Below are 22,794 nucleotides of genomic sequence, written 5' to 3'. Positions count from 1 at the left end.
AGAACACAAATCTCAGAGGTCTTGCTGAGCATAAGGGCCACTGTTGGAGCTATGCTAAAAAACATGATGTAGGAGTGTTCAGAAGAAAGCTGTCATTTGCTTGCAAGGGAACATTGGTGACTGTAACATAACACAGAGTATGTTTTAGAAGTATTTTGAGCCATTTGTGCATCATCACAGAAAAAGTCGTCAACAGCTAGATGGGATAAGAAAGTGTTTAATGTTCATGAAGATTAATTAGGGATGAAAATACTGATGAAATTAAAACATCATATCTTCGCATGCAGTGTATAGATAAGATGTAGAAAACCTACCAGCTTGGATACTGTTTGAGGCTATATTTCAAAGTTAGGAATTAGGGATGAAAATACTGATGAAATTAAAACATCATATCTTCGCATGCAGTGTATAGATAAGATGTAGAAAACCTACCAGGTTAGATACTGTTTGAGGCTTTATTTCAAAGTTGCAGAAATACAGTTTCCATTATTCATGGAAAGACAATACAGGTTAGGTGTACGTTTATGTGTCATCAGTCTTCTGAGTGGTTTAATATGGCCCACCATGAATTCTTCTCCTTTACAACCTATGCATCTCAGAGTATCATTTGCTACCAACATCCTCAGTTATTTGCTGGATCTCACTCTCTGTTTTCTTGTAGAGTTTTTACTCTCTACAGCTCCCTCTAGTACCATGGCAGTTATTTCCTGCTGGCTTAATGACATTCTATCATCCTGTACCTTCTTCTTGTCAGGGTGCACCATATATTCCTTCCCTCATCAATTTTGTGGAGAATCCCCTCAGTCCTTATCTTAATAGTCCACTTCAGTGTACATTGTAAATGTGAAATGCACCATTTCTATGGTGGAGAATTCCTACAAACATACAGAAAATGCATCATGTATCATAAAAATGCAGAGTGACCCCTCAAATATTCATTATAAAAGAAAGTTGATTTTTTTGTGAAGATCTTGCCCTGGATAAAAAACAAAAAGGCAATACCATGCTTGATGTGAACTCTCATTTTCAAAGGACTCTATAAAACCATTCATCATTATTTCCTTGTTCCTGGATGTACCTATTTATGCACTGACCAAGATACTGACACAATGGAAAAGAGAATCTGAAAAACAGACATATATACTCAGCTGACCATTGGTGTGAGGTTGTGAAATATGCTAGAGTCATAAACCCATTTAAGGTCATTGCAACGACAACAGAAAATTTCAGGTATTTTGAGTAGCTGAACAATAATATAGCTAGAAGTTGTGTTGTAGGAAATGGTGTTACCATTAATAGTAGGAAAATTGGTGCTCCAAAATTTTGTAGACAATGGAAGAATGACAAGGACTGGAACTCTTCAAAAAAGTGCCAGGTAATAACTCCAAAACCAGGATAGACACAGTGGCTGATTATCCTGATATGACTAAACTTTTTGACGAAATATTCTATCCACACAGAAGACCTGATCAACCCTGAAGTTAAAAGACCTTGTTCCACTAATTCTATACACTTCCCTAGTTTTTCTTGGTGTTTAATGAAATGTTTACATTTTCAGTAACTATCTTCACTCTTATCAAGTCCTATGTTAATTCACCTTATGGTATTGTGAGTGGTCATAATATTGGAAAAAATATACACATATATATTATGTGTTTACCTTGTTTCATAATTTTCATTCAGTCTTAGAGTACACAAGTAGCATATCAACATTACCGGATCAGGAGTGGAATTATCGACAGTGATCTTGATATGACTCATTTCATGACTGCAGCTATAATAGCAAGGATGTCTATGATGCATTAAACTCTAGCTTCCCTCAGTTTAGCTGCATATGGCCATGGGAACAGTTATTAGGTAATAATCTTCTCAAGCAAAGAAAAATGAGTGGAAGAGGCAGTGAAGAAGTTGGACTTTGTGATTGAGTCACAAAATTTTTGTCAAAAAAGGAAAAAAATACTGCAATAACGTGTGTGTGTGTGTGTGTGTGTGTGTGTGTGTGTGTGTGTGTGTGTGTGTGTGTGTGTGTGTGTTTTATAGTGGTGTTTTTGTTTGCTGAGATTTAGTGAAAACAAACTTTCGCACATGTGAAGAAGGCATGTGCTTTATTAAATATGACACAGTGCACATCAGTGTTTGACGGAGACTAGACTTGTAATTACTGCCAACCACTGAATACAAAAGTACAGGCTTCGGTTACTAAACAACAACAAAGATGTAAAATACATCAACACTGCAGCATTACATTGGTGCAATGCAACTTTTTATCATTGATTTGGGTATGAGACGATCTGCAGGACATGTCTATTGCATCAGCAGAGAAAGAGACTTTAAGTGTCCTGCAGCTATAATAAGAAATTAATCACACTGAATGTAATACTGACCTTTTGGGAAGAACTGACCTGTTAGCTTGGCTATCTCCTGTGGTACAGTTCCACACAGTTAGCAGATGTGGAGCCGTAACCCGCCTGTTTCACAGTTGCAACAAGAAGAAGGTGATGCACAATAATAATATTGCTGTCTCTTCTTAAAACATTCTGAAATAAAAAATATAAATGATTTCAACAGTCTCATTGATAATTCACTTCATATAATTATGTATAATTAAATACAGAAAGTCATTTCTGTTGCAAGAATGTATAATAAATTAATCATAAATTGTTATTTAGAAATGGTACTATTGATATTTCCAAATAACTGAACCTTGAAATACCAAATACCCTTGAAAATATAGCTTCAGTTTTGTTAATGAACATGTGTGACATGGAGTTTGGGTCAGTATGCACTACAGACTTGTGCCTTGTGTGACTAAAATTTGGAATGGCTTCTGCTATCACAAATCTTACAACTGTGAAAATTACACAGTCAATTTTGTCAGTGTAAGAAAGGCAAACCCTTTTACCTCCATACATTTTTGTGTAATGTACAGAGAAAAGTCAATCAATAGTGCTGATTATTTCAAAACTGCTCACTTCATAGTAGATTACAGTTACCATTTTTGGGACAGGAAAAGCATTTTTAGGGAGTGAATCACAACGATCATTTCAACAGTGCACAGTGAAATATTGTAAAAGTTATGAATACCAGTTGAAATCAAGTCACATGGCCTATTAAGTCCTTGCATGATTTTGCTGTATAATAGTTTTTGTTCACATAATGCCACAAGAAATGAAATAAAGCTTGATAAGTTCGTATAGATGTTGGCCTTCTTCTGTACACCCTTAACCCTTTAACTGCTCTGGATGTGTTAACGCATGTGCCTTTGTACCTGTCCCTGTGTGCTCTGAATGTGTTTACTCATAGCACCAGTCCTTCTACCTGGAACTGAACGTGTGTACATGTAGACATGTTCAGAGTACAAGATAGAAGGACTGGTGCCTCGTTTAAACACATTCGGAGCACACAGGAACAGGTACAAAGGCAAGCACGTTAACACATCCAAAGCAGTTAAAGGTTTAATTTGGTAACCAGTGATTACTACTTCTTCCACTATACATGGAAAAAAGTAGCTTTTGTCACAGCATTTTAGTAATGGTGAGGACATTTAAGACATCACTGAATAACGGTTAAATTGATCAGTGGTGTAGCTCTGTGATGCTGGGACACAGAGGATTTTTGACATTGTCATGTGTTCTTTTACACTGCAATAAATGGTGATAGGAAGCAGTTTAAGGTTGTAAATTTAATACACATATAGTGAAGATTCTATGTATGTGTTAGCATTTTCTTAATAACCAAGTAGAACTTAGACACAACCACATTAATTGATGGTACAAAATACACAGTTGTGGAACTACATTACAGCAGGAAGAACCTGTACAAGATACAGAAATTGCCCAAGACACAATCTCCAGTAGGCAGATGACCTGGTTATTAAGACCATATCAGATGCAAAATGAGAATAAATAATTTATGTGGATGGTAGCTTCAGGATATTTATTTTTGTCTGACATGGTTTTAGTTCCATGAGCCAGCAGGCTCAGGTAGAACAGAATGGTAGAGAAATCATCAGTGAAGAATACTACCAGCTCATTTGGACAAGTGTAATAGAAGTAATAGCAGTGATTTTGAAGACCCACAATTGTCATTTGTCTGAAGTTTTTAAGGAAAGCCATGTAAAATTAAATATGGATTGCCAGTTAGCAATTTATATTGTCCTCCTCATTACTGTTCTTCCTTGCTGGTCTTTTTCTGTTCATCTTTTACCTCTCAAGGCATATTTTATTGTTATGTAAATTTAAGGTGGGGCAAGGTGAAAGGAAAGGAAAGGGGAAGAACTGATGATATCAGCAGCATCAGGACTTTATGCAGAATCAGCAGCAATGAGCAAAAATGTGGGGTAGACTGGTACTCAAACATGGGATCTCCTGCTTACTAGGCAGTTACATTAATCACTGCACCATCCGGACACAGCATTTATTTCAAATGATGGTGCTCCCCAGCCCACCCAGTGCCATCTATCTGCAGTCCCTGTCTGTGTCCATTGTGCTCTTTAAGTTTAGATTCCTGCAGGAGGTCAAACATAAATGTGCATTCTCACCAAAGATTGTGGATAATATCCTACCTCCTGTGGAAAATTAGTGAGTCTGTAGGACATGGACAGGGACTGCAGATACATGATGTTGGGGGGAAATGTGCATTTGCCAGGGAATGTAGCAAGATAGTTGATGCATTTGTGATGAACACTGTGTCTGGTTGTTGCAGTGGTTGATGCCACTGCATAGTAAGCAGGAGGTCGTGGGTTTAATGTACAGTCCAACACACATTTTCATGCATCACTGCAATTCCACATAAATTCCCAATGCAGCCCGTTTCTTCATTTCCTCCTGTTGCCTTTCCTTTCTCCCCCCTCCACCATCAGTATACATAATAAGTATCGAAAGTGCAGATTCTGCATGGTGTCTGCTCTTTAGGACATATCCCAAAGAAAAGATACCACACACCCATACAAAATTATTTTATTGTGATTTTTTTGACTGCTTCTATTCCACTTTCCACTTTATACTTCTACTTTTTCTTTTGGTGCATGATTATTTTTGTATGTCATACTTATTTCCAGTTTCCATGTCTCCCTTGCATTTTGAATTGACAATATCATTTGGCAATTTTGCATTCAGAAGCTTAGCAGAAGTTGCAAAACTTAGCCAACCTAGAATTTCGTAACCTTCTCGAATTTTTTCCGTACTGGTACTTTATTTTAGACCATGTGTGTTTTTTTTTACGTGCTTTTATAGTGAAGAGTCTCATTAGGACCAAACTGGGAGGTGGCAGGTATCAAAATTATGACAATATTGCACTGCAACTTACGTTCTCCCCAATAGTTAGTAAGGAGGTGAGCAGTTGGAAAGTAAATGAAAAGTGTAATATTCACCTAGAACCATTTAAAATTGCCCCTGTTCAGAGGCAATAGGGGAGTAGACTATACAAAGAAATCCTAAGGAAAGGGAGCATCAAACAAATTCTTGTCGGTTCTATAGAGAATGGGAGTTCAAGATGTCATTTCATCAAATGGCAGGCAGGAAATAAGTTTGCTTCCCATATATGCCCCATGATTGTGAAACCTGGAGTTTTAAGACCAAAGACAAGCAACGTATTGATGCACTGTGTTGCTGCAGACTACTGTACATACAGTTTACTAAAAGAGGACAGATGTGTCCATTATGAGCAACTCATTATTTCCAGGAATCTTTCTTCTTATGTCAAACAAAAATTCTCCATTTATTTGACCAGGTTTTGGAAACAGATGGAGAAAATAATCATCGAGGCAAAGATCAAGGACACGCACCGAGAGGGAGAACAATTAGCAGGTGGGCAGATAGAATAAAGGTCTGGTCTACTACATCAGCAAGCTCTAAGGGAAGCTGGTAAACATCAAGGATTGAAAGTTTGATTCATAGGGTCACAACGCCTTATGACAATGATGATGACGTTCTTGATGAGGCTTTACTTAATGTACAAGACGTTATGCACATAACTGATCCTTCCTACAATGAGTTTTGTACTGTTTGCGATTTTTAACGTACTACTTTTTTAATTTGTGTTGTTTTTAGTAGTTATGAAATTAGATAGCGATGAAGACTATTAGTTTACGACGATTTTGAAGCATTTTCGCACATATCACTTAGAAAGGCAACGAAGGTAAGGCTCTGAACGTGGCAGATAGTTCCAATTGCTAGTATCAAAAATTGCCAGTATTAATTACATATGAAACTTACCTGCAGTTACTTGGGATAAAACCAATCATATAAAAGTTCAGATGTAAGTGTACTCTGTTAGACACATCAACTTTTAGGTACTAGATGTAAGTTAGTGACAAGAATTGTTTGCTAGTAAGAGTCTGTGTTGCAAGCTGACAAGCTCTCCCTTTGTCTCCATTACTTTTAATAATAGTTTTATTGCAGATAAACTGGCCATTTTGTGCGTGAATTACAGGAATTATTCTCTCTGGCCAGTTCATACACAAGCCACGTGAGTGTGTATTTGGAGAGACATAGGCCCCTTTTTAAGTAAAGAGCCTTCAGCATCTCTATTTTTTCGAGGTCTGTCTTCTTCAGATGAATCCATATGTTTTCCAATCCGTAAATTGCAACAGGTTCAATTTTTAAGTCCAAACAGTCACAGGGCTGTTTATAGGGAGAGTTGCCTATCGACTTGATATCACTTATGGATCTCGTTGCAGTGTTGGCTCTGTAGTTTATGTGGCATGTGAATACTGTTCCCTGTGACTGAAGAGTAACTCCTAAGTACGTAAAACTGATGACTGACTTTAGTGGTGTCTCTCCAACGTAGAAAGTGACGGGTTTTCCTCCTCTTCTGAATGTCACAGAGACGGTCTTCTCTTCATTCTAGGGTAGGTCGTGTTAGCGCCTGAGTGATCGGAATGCCACCAGAGACTGGCAACATCACAACTATCAGCTACCAGTCATAGAGAGAGAGATACAATGAGGACAACAACACCCTCACCAGCAGAGGTGGGCAATCATAGAGAGGGAGGTTCAAATAGGAATGTCACGCTGCCACTGGCGGAGGTCGAGGAAGAAAAAGAAGAAGAAAACGAGGGCTACACTTCAGTCGAAAGGGGAAGACGCAGGAAACGACATCAAGACAGGAGAGAAAACAATGAACGTCCCTTTGTGTTAGGGACAATGCACCCAACAGGGTTGGGGTTTCGAGCAGGAGAGCGAACTACCTGACTTTATGTGGGCCAACCCCATCAGGGCACCACAAAGGAGGAAATCGTCAGACACCTCAATGGACTGGAAATAGCCGGAGAAATCGAGTTCGATGAGCTGGAAACAAAGGGCAGCCTAAAGGCCTTAAAAATTGGGGTGGCTTTTGACTGCTGCGAACAAGCAATACAGCCAGAACAGTGGCCAATAGGAGTTTCGGTGAGAGAGTACCGTTTTTGGAGTAAGAGACATGAAGCCCCCAGGTTGTAATACCATTCACAATAAACTCGGATTAAAAACATTAGACAGGAATATTGAAGGCCTTATCTCAGCAGTAGCATGCGTTCAAGATAATTTCTTTAGACCTTGTGATATAGTGTTCCTGACGGAAACGTTCCTTACAAAAGTCAGTAACAAAGTAAACATACATTACGTGTGTACGTTCAGCCTGAGCTAATAGCAGTAAATATTATAGAATAAATCAGTTTGTGTTTGGATACTGGCAGGAGACCTGAATTAGCCTGTGGACACCCCTTCACGGGAAACGACAGATGTCATGAACTACTTGGAAGAGGAAGGCTTTGCACTTGTCAATAACAAAGCCACCCACACTTGCTTCTGTCATAACGGTGCAAACACAATTGACCTCATGTTGGTGAACTCCAAACTTAAACCACTAGAACAACACATCATCCTGGAAGTGGAAAGGAAACACCTACCAGTGGAAACATCGCTACAACTAGAGAACATAGTAAAAAAGAGGCAGAAAAATTCAGTCAAGCTAAGGAAAAAGGCAGACCTATCAGCACTGGGCAGTCTCGACACCAGTGCAATAACATTGCTGCAAGGAGAGAATGTCAATGAAGGCGCATCATGGATAGAAGGACTCATCCTGAAGTCAAGTCACACAGTAGACATCGTAAAACGGAAAGCTAAATCGTGGGTCCCCTACGCAGGAGATGAACTTTTTACAGAAGAAGAAATAATCGATAGAATTATGAACACGAAGAACAATAAAGCAAGTGACCCAGACAACATCTATAGCGAGCACCTGAAAACTACGTTCCCTGTACTAGTGATTCCCCTCACAGCACTCCTCAATGAGTGCCTGAAACGTGGAATTGTACCAGATCAGTGGAAATATTCGAAAGTGATAATACTGTACATGGGAAAAGGTAACACGGCTGATCCAAATGCGTACAGGGGCACTGCTCTAGAGAACACTCTATTCAAGATCTTTACAACACTACTTTGCAAGCGTCTTAGAGGTATCGTCGATGAGGAACTCCCGAATTCACAGTTTGGTTTCAGATGTGGGAGGTCAGCGGCACAAGCTGTACACTGTCTCCAAACCGATATAGAAATGGCCGTAGCGAACCGAGGGGGAAAGCTTCATGCAATTTTCATAGACTTCACCAAGGCGTTCGACACAATCAATAGATCCATTCTATTGAAGAAACTGGAAACCTCCTTAGGTCCAAGACATTACCTGTTAGCAGTCATTAGAAACCTCCATTACATTTTTTACAGACTTTTGAAACCATAATTGGAACGATGAGACACTTTCCATGTATGGAAGCTCGTGGCTAAATAGCTTCCCAATATATCGATTACATATTGAAGTGATTAATATCTAGTCAGTACCTACGATGTAGCGGCATAGACGTAAGTGAAATTTGCGGAAATTTATGATTGTAGTACAACAGCAGTATGATGAACAGATGTACTGAAAGTGCAGTAACTCATAGTATGCTGGCAGTTAGCAGAACGTTACCAAATTTCGTAACTTTTGTTGAAATATTGTTTGTTTTCGCCAAACGTAAATCAATAACCCTATATTGTATCATCTTGTGTTACGAAACTGAACTGCATTGTAGCTGGAATGTAGCGAACAATCACGCTGCAGAGAAAAAGGTGCATAAGTAATACTGAAATAAGAGGGTTCAGCATACTGTGAACGATTTAAAAATCAGGCAAATGGGGCTGTTAGCGTGGGCTGTTCTGTGACAAGAATACTTAATCAAAATATAAATACATTGTGTGACACTTCACAAAATAACTAATAAGCACGTGGCACTGAAATTTCACGGAATCTACGAAGAGCTGCACACCATCGTGATACATTGCAGGGAAACTCCTTTCTTGCCTGTCTCAAAACACTGTGGAGCAGAAACAAATCATTTGACTGACGATGATTTGGTCTATTTCGTAAATATTCGAATACCAGAGTTCAAAAGCCGATGGTTAATTTTCAGATTACAAGAAAAGAATTATTTTAAAAGTGTCCTGATTTACTGTGCTGTTCGAGTCGCTGCTACCAATGACTGTAAAATTTGCTGAATTGCTTTCATCGCCAAACAAGGACGTCCCAACGAGGGATGTGAGAGGTGGCTTTAGCGCTAGGAAAAGAAAAATAGCTATTTTCGCAACTGAGAGTGAGAGATGTGTGTATACAATATCAGTTTGAAGAAAGCCGCTTGTGACTGATATTTACCTATAGCAAGTGTATCTCACATCCGTTCGTCTAGAAATCTGAAAACCCATTGGCCTCCTATTCTCCTTTCAAGTAAAATGTGAGGTGGCTATTGTTTCTGCTAGCTAAAAGCAGCATTGCACATTTAATTCGCGATTTTTTCCTTCATATTACCAGCCAATGTAAAAACTACCCTCCGGTATTAAAAAGATGAATATAACCAGCAGCCGTGTGTATCAGAATTTTACCTACGTACCTAACAGCAAAATTCATTAACATTTACACCCTGGTAACTTATACAAACTGTACCTTCTCAATATTAGTACATAGTACGTAGAAGGGGGGATCTACTTATTATAAAGTGGCCGCATTCGTATGTTTGGTAATTAATAAACAGTTTTTTAATGATTTTGAATTTTATTTTGTAAGAAAATGTTTGGTTTCCTCCATCCCACCGCCTTAGACGGTGTGTGGGCTGTTGAAATTTCCTAGCTCGGCTAACATAACTATTGTAGGCACTTACACCACCAGTGAAAATACAGTAAGCATTAAATTATTTCCTCATGAATAGTTTCATTCGTTATAAAATGAGCTGCAGTAGCGGGCTTACACAATACATCAGCGTGATTTTGGCCGAGAGGGCAACATTTCGCTAATCAATGACTCGGAGCAACCATTAAATAACTTCGCACTTAGTATTTTTAAGATGACTTCAGTTCTGACTTGGACAGATTTACGCTGTGCCCTAATTTCGTCAGTTCCAGCTGCGTGGACAAGAGCTACGTATATTCCGTGTGGTGAAATGTGCGTCCAAAGACTGGCGAAAGGCTGAGGAATGATAAAAGTTTGCAGACGGGACTGCAGCGACGCGCAATTAAATTTCAGCCGCCGTCGTTCTCTTTACGTACTTGACATTAATACGGAAGACAATATAAATGCTGTAGTTCCCATAAATCTCACCTGCACGGCTGGCTGTCGTGGCGCGAGCGCTGCAGATCTGCAGAGGCCTCCGACGTCTGCGTCGCGTCTCGCGGAGGCTGCTGCTGGGCAACGGCCTAATTGTCGGCAGTATTTTGTTCTCAGCCGTGAACGCGGTTAAGGAGAAACGCACGGAAGAAACACTACAGAAGTCAAGCATTTACGACTGACGTTAGATAACTGAAGCATCCAAAATGCAGTTCTCTTTTCAGCAACGTTTAGCTACACTGTATTTTCTACGACATTCTGAGCCCCTGGACGGATCAATTCTTCTGTTACTTTTAGCCTACAGGTTCTATCGTTTCATACTGAACTTACAGAGCCACTTGCATCCGAACGTGTAATTCAAGTAATAAAATGGCTTTCCTTGTTCCATTTAAGTGCTGCTTTTCAACGCTACAACGTACTACTTTCGTATAAGGTTGCAATATTTCCTTTTGTGCAGTTAAAAAGTATTACGTTCCTGCACGAATCATTTTTTGTTTGGGTTTTGATAGGAGATGAGAGTTGTTTTGTTAAGACTTTTCAAAAAGAAAAAATTTACTATTTTACGGAAGTACAATATAAATGTAATTCAATTTGTGACTTGCCTTCTTGCGCGTATCCAGGATCCGGCATGGTTATGGCAGAGAGATGCTCGGCCGATATTAGTCTGTTGGAAGGGGGAGGGGTGGAGGAAACGAGGCATAATTTCTTACAAATAAAACTCAACGTCAATTTAAGACCGTTTATTGATTACCAACGTAGGCCTGCTAATGCTACCACTTCGTGATAGGTACGGCTGCTGGCAACCTCCAGTGTTCGTAACGGAGAGAGAGTGGTTCGTATGAGATGTGAGTATATTATTTTGCTGTCAGACAAGCTACAGCCAGATAATATGTGAATACTTTCTGTAGAGCCTATTCACATTTGGAGTAGTTTTTGACATTGGCTGGTAATACGAATTGAAGTTACAGTATTGATTTAGCACTGTGGAACTAAGAATCTTGTGAAATTTTCAGTTGTAAGGAGAACAACAAAACAATAGTTTTCAGATATCGGGACAAAGTCTTTGGTGTACAGTTGCTACTGCTGTAAACATGTTATCTATAGATTTTCTTGTTTTCTTTAAATAATACGTCCATCTGTGTGATATTTCAGGATGCAAATTCAGTTGCCAAACATTTTTTTTTATCATTATTTATTTTTTTCCCCTAAACAACTAGTTACAAGCAGGAACAGATAGTCCCTAGGCCGCAGATGTGTTTCAATATTAACAATTAACCGTGTTTGTCTAAACCAACTGCTCTATCAAACCAGAATATGTTCTCCTGAACTATGCGATCGCAAACTATCTACTGCAGAATACCACGAACAAATTTTCGCTCTAATCCTCCATGATGAGTTTGTTTTCTCCTCGTTGACATTGTAGCAATATAAACTTTTACATGTAAATTGTTCCTTATCCCATAGCTACAAGTAGTAGTAGTAGTTTACTCATCCGTGGATTAGTTTTACAGGTATATTGCACTTATCACACTACGACAATTTCAGAACGATGAAGACAACATTATTCGTATATACAGACAGTTACGTATCATATGTCTAGTAGACAATGGTGGGACATGAAGTAGCCTTATAGTGGAAAGTCTCCTGGCATTTACCTGAAGAAGCCCAACTTAGGGAAACCATAGAAAATCTAAACCAGGATGGCGAGATGAAGACTATAATCTCCAGCTCCAGAATACACGGCCAGTCTGTTTAAGACATTGATATCTCTATCGGTTCATGTCGATAAAAGTAAATTTGCACACAGTATCAGCCTGTTTAAGAGGACTGAATTGTAGCGCAATTTGAATGTAGCGAACTGGTATGTTGCGTTAATCAAGTTTTACAGAAGAAACGAGATGCAGAAACAATACTGAAATACAGGAATTCAGCTCATTTTGAACGATTTACAAACCAGACAAATGGGTACGTTAGCGTGGGCTATTCGGTGACAAGAATAACTGAGAATTAGATAGAATGCCAATGTTAAGGAGTCTACGACGAGTTGTACATCACAGTGTTGCATTGGGGGACATCTATTGTTTTAGCTGTCTCAAACACTCTGTAGCAGATACAAATAATCCAGCTGAGGATGCTTTGTTCTATTTTCCGAAATATTCGAATATCAGAGTTCTGAAAACGAAAGTTAATTGGTGTCCGACTGTAAGACAATTCTTTAGGCTGGGCGAAGTGGCCGAGATGTTTTAGGCGCTTCAGTCCGGAACCACACTGCTGGTACGGGCGCAGGCTCGAATCCTGCCTCGGGCATGGATGTTTGTGTTGTTATTAGCTTAATCAGGTTTAAGTAGTTCTGTCAAGTGGACTGATGAACTCAGATGTTTAGTCCCATAGTGCTTAGAGCCAATTGAATAATTCTTTCAAGAGGATACTCATTTACTGAGCTGTTCGTGTCGTTGTTACCCACGACTGCAAAATCCGTCAAATTGGTGGTCCCAGCGAGGGATACAGGGAAGTGGTTGTAGCAAAAGAGAAATAGTTATTTTCGCAACTGAGAGTGTGGGACGTATCCATAGAATACTCGTATTAGTTTCCAGAAAGCCGCATGTCATCTGTATTTACCCGTAGAAAGTGTATGTCACAGGCATCCGTCATAAGCTCATTCGCCGCTATTGTCTTTGCGACTGAAATACCAGGTAGCTCTGGGTACTACAAGCTTCAAGTGGCTTGGCACAATTTTTTCCTCATTTGACCAGACACTAGATCGCGTGTTCACCGCTATTAAAAATGTGAACGTAGACAATAGCCGTGTGCATCTGAATTTCATCTACCTAAAAGCAAAATAACATTTACATACCGATAACTTACACACTTTTTTATTTTCTCAGTGTCAGTACATTATAGATAGCAGGTAGGTCAACTTATTATTAAGAGGTCGCATTAGATTGTTTACTAATTAATAAAATGTTCTTCAGTAGTTCTGAGTTTTATTTTGTAAGAAACAGTTTCCTTTCCTCACCCCAAACAAGAGTGTAAGAGTACTGTTGAAATTTCCTTTCTCAGCAAACATACTGTTGTAGCCACTTAAATGGCCAGTGAAAACCTTGGAAGCTTTATCTCATTATGAATAGTTTCTTTCGTTTTAAAATGACGTACAGTGTCAGGTCGACACATTACAGCGTGGTTTTGGCTGAGAGAGCAACATTTTGGTAATCAGTTTAATATCACCCAGTCATCGTTCACAGTAGATGCTTGATATTAATGCGAAAGGTTAAATATCCGCTATAGCTCCTGGGAGCTCCCGTAAATCTCAGCTGTGTGTATTTTATTTTATTTTTTCATTTTCTACATTTAGTTGCTGCAGGACCAGCAACCTCTTTTATATGTGTATATTTTCGTAAACGTTTATTGAAAATCTGTCGCAGTTGCAGTACATATGTATGGCGACTAGTTTCGAATCATGACCTACTGAGAATGCAACGAAAGCGCCTGATCTTAATAACGGACATCAAAATGCCAAAAGATGGTTTACAAAGTAGTCCTAGATGACTATCAGAATTAACATGTGCCTATTTAGCAAGTCAGAATGAAACCGTTTGATACTGACATGCTAAATAGGTACTAGTTGAATCCGACAGTCAGCTACGATTAATTTTTAAAGCGTGTATAGCCATTTTGACATTCGTTATTAAGATCAGGCACTTTTAGTGCAGTCTCCATGCTTGAGATTGAACCAGTTCGTTGGAAACTAGTCGCCAAACATGTGTACTGTTGATAAATACTTCCCGACTTTAAAAAATGGTAGCATCCATAATGAAAGCCTCTTTTCAACACTGTTTCGATACATTGATTATTTGTACTACATTTTGTGACTATTGAAGGAGCAGCCTATTACGTTAATTTGCAGGTTCTTTGGTTTGATAATGCACTTGCCTTTGACGAACACTTGCATCCAAACGTGTAATGTGTGGTGTCACCGCCAGACACCACACTTGCTAGGTGGTAGCCTTTAAACCGGCAGCGGTCAGTTAGTATACGTCGGACCCGCGTGTCGCCACTATCAGTGATTGCAGACCGAGCGTCGCCACACGGCAGGTCTAGAGAGACTTCCTAGCACTCGCCCCAGTTGTACAGCCGACTTTGCTAGCGATGGTTCACTGACTTCTAAGGTCTCATTTGCCGAGACGATGGTTAGTATAGCCTTCAGCTACGTTATTTGCTACGACCCAGCAATGCGCCGGTATTCGTATTATTGATATTGTGAATCCTGTACCATGAAGAGCGACGTTCTCCATTAATGGATTGAAGTTAAGTATTCCACCAGCTACGTCCGTTTTTCTCAATTCTAATTCCCTTGTCATGTTCCAGACCTCACGCCAGCCTGCGTGAGCTGAGACGCGTGCATTTCGGCCTCCTTTAGAAAAAAACGGTTGGCTCTCCTGCCAACCACAACATAATGAACGCAGTAAAGTGGCTTTCGTTTTTCTCTTTTGAGTATTGCTTTTCAACTCTACCACTTACTACAGCCGTATTAGGTTACAATATTTCATTTAATACAGTTAAAAATTATTACATTTATGAACTTTGTTTCAATATTGAGAAGAGATGAAAAGTTGATTTGTGAAGATCCTTCAAAAAGAAAAAGTCGAGCATTTTATGAAAGTACGGTGTAAAAGTATTTCAGTTTTTGATTTGTCATCAGTGCGTATGCTGTATACGAGATGGTTAAGGGATATGAGGATTCGAGTCATATTAGCTTGTTGAAAAAGTAGCGATGAAGGAAACGTATTTTCTTGCAAAAGAAATGTTCAAGACCAACGTAAGTCTATGACCGCAACCACTTTGGTAGGACTATTTGCAATCTACGATTTTCCTAGCTGAGAGAGAGTAATTTTCATGAAATTGGTACAAGTTAGTTTGCTCTCAAGTTAAATGATTTTCAGATGCGATAGGGCCTATTCACATCTGCAGTAGTTTGACATTCGCTGATGACAGAAATTGAAGGTACAAATTATTAGTTTGGAACTGAGTCATTTAGCATTTTCGCTTGCGAGGAGAATACCAGCGGAAGGCTATGAGGTACATTTACTATTGCAGTAAATGGGTAATCTAGTACAAGCTATCTTCAGACAACACTTCTGTCTATGTGGCACTGCAAGATGCGAGTTCGGCTGCCGAACGAAAATTACATGGGTTAACAGTGAAAATGCTTCGGATGTAAAACTATTTCTTATTAATTTGAGGGCGCTGACATAAGCCTTTGAGGGTTGTTCGTTTGTTGAAGTAATATGTTATCGCCGGATACGCCAATGTGCGCATAATAAGCGTTCATTATAACAGCAATTGTCTGCTTCTTTATTAAACATCCATTTTTTGGCAGTTAGCTGTATCGCTAATCTTATTGCTAGTACACAAACATCGACAAAGAAAAATCAACAACCACATCAGTGTTGCCAATTTAGTAGTTTTTCCATTAAATCTGCTGGATTTGGGATATTCTTCAAACAGAAAAATCTTCCTAAATTAACATTACTTTTATGTGGTAGTTAAGCGGCTTTCAAAATTATTGCTAAGAGGGAAAAGGTATATTTTTACACTGAAAACATAAAAGCGGATTTTTTACCACCGTTAGGTGCTTTTTCTTGAAATTAATTAACAACACTGAAAGTCATGCATTAGTTCGTATTAAAATCTTTACCTGGGAAAACGTGATGCCTAGAGTTCTTGCGTAGCCATAATATGCATTCACAGAGGTATTAGTGGTGAGATTTTAGGTTACTATGTTGTGTTAAATGTTTTATCGTTAGCTGAACTCGCTAGTTTGATACATATCGCCTAAATGTTGTAACAGTGCACAGAAAATTGATGTTTGAGATAAGGTGACCCTTGACCATCGAAAAACCAATGTAGTACAAGTTAAAGTGAAGGCCTACCAGGACTTGTATGTTTATAGCGGTAAAAGTGAGAATTTTAAATGTGTGCTGACCAGAAACATGTCTGGTAAGTATGTGAACAGTGCGGTCAATTTTTGCTATATTTGCGGTGAGGTAACATTTGCCAATCCAAATAGAAATATATGCCAATGTTAAAGAATGCTAACTACTTGTATTTTTGTTGTAAAGTGGGAGATAAGGACGAGAAGTGGCTGCTATTCATTTGTTGTAATACGTGTTCTACAGACTTGTGGGACTGGCTTCATGTAAAAAGACCAAGCATGCCGTTTTCTGTTCCCGTGATATGGAGAGAGCCGACCTATCATTCTGTTCCAAAACCTCCTGAATTTTACGACAGTGGCTCACCCGATGAAGCCACCAGGCAAACTCGACACAAGTGTGCCAAAAGCTGTTGTAGTTTCGTCGGGATTCACTGATTCTGACTTCAAAATCAAAATCTGATCATCTAATCGCCATCTGGTCACTCGGCAAGACTCAAATGATTTTGTGAGGGACCTGAGGTTGTCAGAAAGTGGTGCAGAATTGCTGGCATCTAGACTCAAGCAGTGGGGAGCTCTTGCAGAAGACGTTAAGCTACCTGTTTTTCAGACACACGAAAAGGTCTGAAATGTTTTTCAGGTGGAAGTGATCGAGAGTGTTGTAAAAATGTAAATGGTCATATGAGTAATCTTAACACAGAACAAAATCCCGATGAATGTTAACTGTTTATAGATGCATCAAAACTAAGTCTGAAAGCTGTGTTAGTGAACAATGGAATTGTTGCCAACAAATCTAATTGGTTATCCAGTGCGCTGGAAGGAAACACAGGCCAACTTGTAAAACTGTTGGGAGCAATGAATTGTAGTGAACACGATTGAAATACTTCATAGTTCAGCCATACTTCTTGGCCCACAGCTCGACTGTACAAGATATTGCCCTTCCCTGTGCGAGTGTGATAACTAACATTAGGCATCCCATTACGTACAAAAAGACTGGCCACTCCTCATAGACTTCTTCCCTGAAATCTGTGGTGTCGTCAGCGATTAACAAGACGAACATTTCCACCAAGTGATACCCACAATGTAAAAACGATATCAGCCATGGGAGCAATTTTATGCTCACTGATTATTGTTGAACGATCGCTAGAGATGTTCCAGATCTACAGTACAAGAAAAATACAAAACTTCACGTTTGTAATGTGTAGATAAGTTGTTTTTATCACTTCCACTTATTTCTCACGAACACTAGATCAATCAGACCCATTACAATCACCTTTATTCAGTTCCCTCGATTTCATATGCAAATTAACTTTGTTTCAAAATCATGAAAAAAGTTAAATTTTGCTGTCCCGTATTATTATTATTATTATTATTATTATTATTGTTACTGTATTATTACGATTATTACTTTTTTCCAAAGAGGTAGGAGCCGGCACTTCCGATGCAGCAGGCATGTTCCATTGTTAACAAACTGACGATGTTTACATCCCGAACACTTGCAGTACGAGGATATCGGTGCCTTCACCACTGCACATGGACATGAACAGAAAAAGTAGACCAGGTCTAACTTGGAACATGTGCCATGTTGGACAAGTTGTTCGACACATACTAATTTATGGAAGAGTCTACTGTCTACTGGTAAGCTCCAGTTGTCTTTCAACTAATTGCTCTGTCAAATGTGATTTTTCTTTTCCCAGAACTAAGCAATCGCAATGCTATCTACTGCAGAATACGACCAAATTTTCGCTCTAATCGACCATGTTGCATTCGCTTTTTCTCTCTTTACATTGTAATGTTGTTGTTGTCTTCAGTCCTGAGACTGGTTTGATGCAGCTCTCCATGCTACTTTATCCTGTGCAAGCTTCATCTCCCAGTGCCTACTGCAACCTACATCCTTCTGAATCTGCTTAGTGTACTCATCTCTCGGTCTCCCTCTACGATTTTTACCCTCCACGCTGCCCTCCAATGCTATATTTTTGATCCCTTGATGCCTCAAAACATGTCCTACCAACCGATCCCTTTTTCTAGTCAAGTTGTGCCACAAACTTCTCCCCAATCCTATTCAATACCTCCTCATTAGTTACGTGATCTATCCACCTTATCTTCAGTATTCTTCTGTAGCACCACATTTCGAAAGCTTCTATTCTCTTCTTGTCCAAACTATTTATTGTCCATGTTTCACTTCCATACATGCCTACACTCCAAACAAATACTTTCAGAAACGACTTCCTGATACATAAATCTACACTCCTGGAAATTGAAATAAGAACACCGTGAATTCATTGTCCCAGGAAGGGGAAACTTTATTGACACATTCCTGGGGTCAGATACATCACATGATCACACTGACAGAACCACAGGCACATAGACACAGGCAACAGAGCATGCACAACGTCGGCACTAGTACAGTGTATATCCACCTTTCGCAGCAATGCAGGCTGCTATTCTCCCATGGAGACGATCGTAGAGATGCTGGATGTAGTCCTGTGGAACGGCTTGCCATGCCATTTCCACCTGGCACCTCAGTTGGACCAGCATTCGTGCTGGACGTGCAGACCGCGTGAGACGACGCTTCATCCCGTCCCAAACATGCTCAATGGGGGACAGATCCGGACATCTTGCTGGCCAGGGTAGGTGACTTGCACCTTCTAGAGCACGTTGGTTGTCACGGGATACATGCGGATGTGCATTGTCCTGTTTGAACAGCAAGTTCCCTTGCCGGTGTAGGAATGGTAGAACGATGGGTTGGATGACGGTTTGGATGTACCGTGCACTATTCAGTGTCCCCTCGACAATCACCAGAGGTGTACGGCCAGTGTAGGAGATCGCTCCCCGCACCATGAAACCGGGTGTTAGCCCTGTGTGCCTCGGTCGTATGCAGTCCTGATTGTGGCGCTCACCTGGACGGCGCCAAACATGCATACGACCATCATTGGCACCAAGGCAGAAGCGACTCTCATCGCTGAAGACGACACGTCTCCATTCGTCCCTCCATTCATGCCTGTCGCGACACCACTGGAGGCGGTCTGCACTATGTTGGGGCGTGAGCGGAAGACGGCCTAACGGTGTGCGGGACCGTAGCCCAGCTTCATGGAGACGGTTGCGAATGGTCCTCGCCGATACCCCAGGAGCAACAGTGTCCCTAATTTGCTGGGAATTGGCGGTGCGGTCCCTACGGCACTGCGTAGGATCCTACGGTCTTGGTGGCGTGCATCCGTGCGTCGCTGATGTCCGGTCCCAGGTTGTCGGGCACGTGCACCTTCCGCCGCCCACTGGCGACAACGTAGATGTACTGTGGAGACCTCACGCCCAAGTGTTGAGCAATTCGGCGGTACGTCCACCCGGCCGCCCGCATGCCCACTATACGCCCTCGCTCAAAGTCGTCAACTGCACATACGGTTCACGTCCACACTGTTGCAGCATGCTACCAGTGCTAAAAACTGCGATGGAGCTCCGTATGCCACGGCAAACTGGCTGACACTGACGGCGGCGGTGCACAAATGCTGCGCAGCTAGCGCCATTCGACGGCCAACGCTGCGGTTCCTGGTGTGTCCGCTGTACCATTCGTGTGATCATTGCTTGTACAGCCCTCTCGCAGTGTCCGGAGCAAGTATGGTGGGTCTGACACACCGGTGTCAATGTGTTCTTTTTTCCATTTCCAGGAGTGTATATTCGATGTTAACAAATTTCTCTTCTTCAGAAACGCTTTCCTTGCCATTGCCAGTCTACATTTTATATCCTCTCTACTTCGACCATCATCAGTTACTTTACTTCCTAAATAGCAAAACTCCTTTACTACTTTAAGTGTCTCATTTCCTAATCTAATTTCCTCAGCGTCACCCGATTTAATTTGACTACATTCCATTATCCTCGTTTTGCTTTTGTTGATGTTCATCTTATATCCTCCTTTCAAGACACTGTCCATTCCGTTCAACTGCTCTTCCAAGTCCTTTGCCGTCTCTGACAGAATTACAATGTCATCGGCGAACCTCAAAGTTTTTACTTCTTCTCCATGAATTTTAATACCTACTCCAAATTTTTCTTTTGTTTCCTTTACTGCTTGCTCAATATACAGATTGAATAACATCGGGGAGAGTCTACAACCCTGTCTCACTTCTTTCCCAACCACTGCTTCCCTTTCATGCCCCTCGACTCTAATAACTGCCATCTGGTTTCTGTACAAACTGTAAATAGCCTTTCGCTCCCTGTATTTTACCCCTGCCACCTTCATAATTTGAAAGAGAGTATTCCAGTCAACCTTGTCAAAAGCTTTCTCTAAGTCTACAAATGCTAGAAACGTAGGTTTGCCTTTTCTTAATCTTTCTTCTAAGATAAGTCGTAAGGTCAGTATTGCCTCTCGTGTTCCAACAGTTCTACGGAATCCAAACTGATCCTCCCTGAGGTGCGCGTCTATCAGTTTTTCCATTCGTCTGTAAAGAATTCGCGTTAGTATTTTGCAGCTGTGACTTATTAAACTGATAGTTCGGTAATTTTCACATCTGTCAGCACCTGCTTTCTTTGGGATTGGAATTAATATATTTTTCTCTTGAAGTCTGAGGGTATTTCGCCTGTCTCATACATCTTGCTCACCAGCTGGTAGAGTTTTGTAAGGACTGGCTCTCCCGAGGCCGTCAGTTGTTCCAATGGAATGTTGTCTACTCCGGGTGCCTTGTTTCGAATCAGGTCTTTCAGTGCTCTGTCAAACTCTACACGGAGTATCGTATCTCCCATTTCATCTTCATCTACATCCTCTTCCATTTCCATAATATTGTCCTCAAGTACATCGCCCTTGTATAGACCCTCTACATTTTTCTTCCACCTTTCTGCTTTCCCTTCTTTGCTTAGAACTGGGTTTCCATCAGAGCTCTTGATATTCATGCAAGTGGCTCTGTTTTCTCCAAAGGTCTCTTTAATTTTCCTGTAGGCAGTATCTATCTTACCCCTAGTGAGATAATCTTCTACATCCTTACATTTGTCCTCTAGTCATCCCTGCTTAGCTATTTTGCACTTCCTGTCGATCTCATTTTTGAGACGTTTGTATTCCTTTTTGCCTGCTTCATTTACTGCATTTTTATATTTTCTCCTTTCATCAATTAAATTCAATATTTCTTCTGTTACCCAAGGAGTTCTTACACTAGATCGCGTGTTACCTACTTTATCCTCTGTTGCCTTCACTACTTCATCCCTCAGAGCTACCCATTCTTCTTCTACTGTATTTCTTTCCCCTATTCCTGTCAATTGTTCCCTTATGCTCTCCCTGAAACTCTGTACAACCTCTGGTTCTTCCAGTTTATCCAGGTCCCATCTCCTTAATTTCCCACATTTTTGCAGTTTTTTCAGTTTTAATCTACAGAGTCTACAGGGAGTCCACATCTGCCCCTGGAAACAACTTAAAACCTGGTTCCTAAATCTCTCTTACCATTATATAATCTATCTGATACCTTTTAGTATCTCCAGGGTTCTTCCATGTACACAACCTTCTTTCATGATTCTTAAACCAAGTGTTAGCTATGATTAAGTTGTGCTCTGTGCAAAATTCTACTAGGCGGCTTCCTCTTTCATTTCTTAGCCCCAATCCATATTCACCTACTATGTTTTCTTCTCTCCCTTTTCCTACACTCGAATTCCAGTCACCCATTACTATTAAATTTTCGCCTCCCTTCACTATCTTAATAATTTCTTTTATTTCATCGTACATTTCTTCAAATTCTTCGTCATCTGCAGAGCTAGTTGGCATATAAACTTGTACTACTGTAGTAGGTGTGGGCTTCGTATCTATCTTGGCCACAATAATGCGTTCACTATGCTGTTTGTAGTAGCTTACCCGCATTCCTATTTTCCTATTCATTATTAAACCTACTCCTGCATTACCCCTATTTGATTTTGTGTTTATAACCCTGTAGTCACCTGGCCAGAAGTCTTGTTCCTCCTGCCACCGAACTTCACTAATTCCCACTATATCTAACTTTAACCTATCCATTTCCCTTTTTTAAATTTTCTAACCTACCTGCCCATTTAAGGGATCTGACATTCCACGCTCCGATCCGTAGAACTCCAGTTTTCTTTCTCCTGATAATGACATCCTCTTGAGTAGTCCCCGCCCAGAGATCCAAATGGGGGACTATTTTACCTCCAGAATATTTTACCCAAGAGGATACCATCTTCATTTAATCATGCAGTAAAGCTGCATGTCCTCGGCAAAAATTACAGCTGTAGTTTCCCCTTGCTTTCAGCCGTTCACAGTACCAGCACAGCAA

Source organism: Schistocerca gregaria, chromosome 1, assembly GCF_023897955.1.
Source record: "Schistocerca gregaria isolate iqSchGreg1 chromosome 1, iqSchGreg1.2, whole genome shotgun sequence".
Taxonomy (NCBI): Eukaryota; Metazoa; Arthropoda; class Insecta; order Orthoptera; family Acrididae; genus Schistocerca; species Schistocerca gregaria.
The sequence above is the reverse complement of the archived record's forward strand: the minus strand, read 5'-3'. Positions refer to the sequence as shown.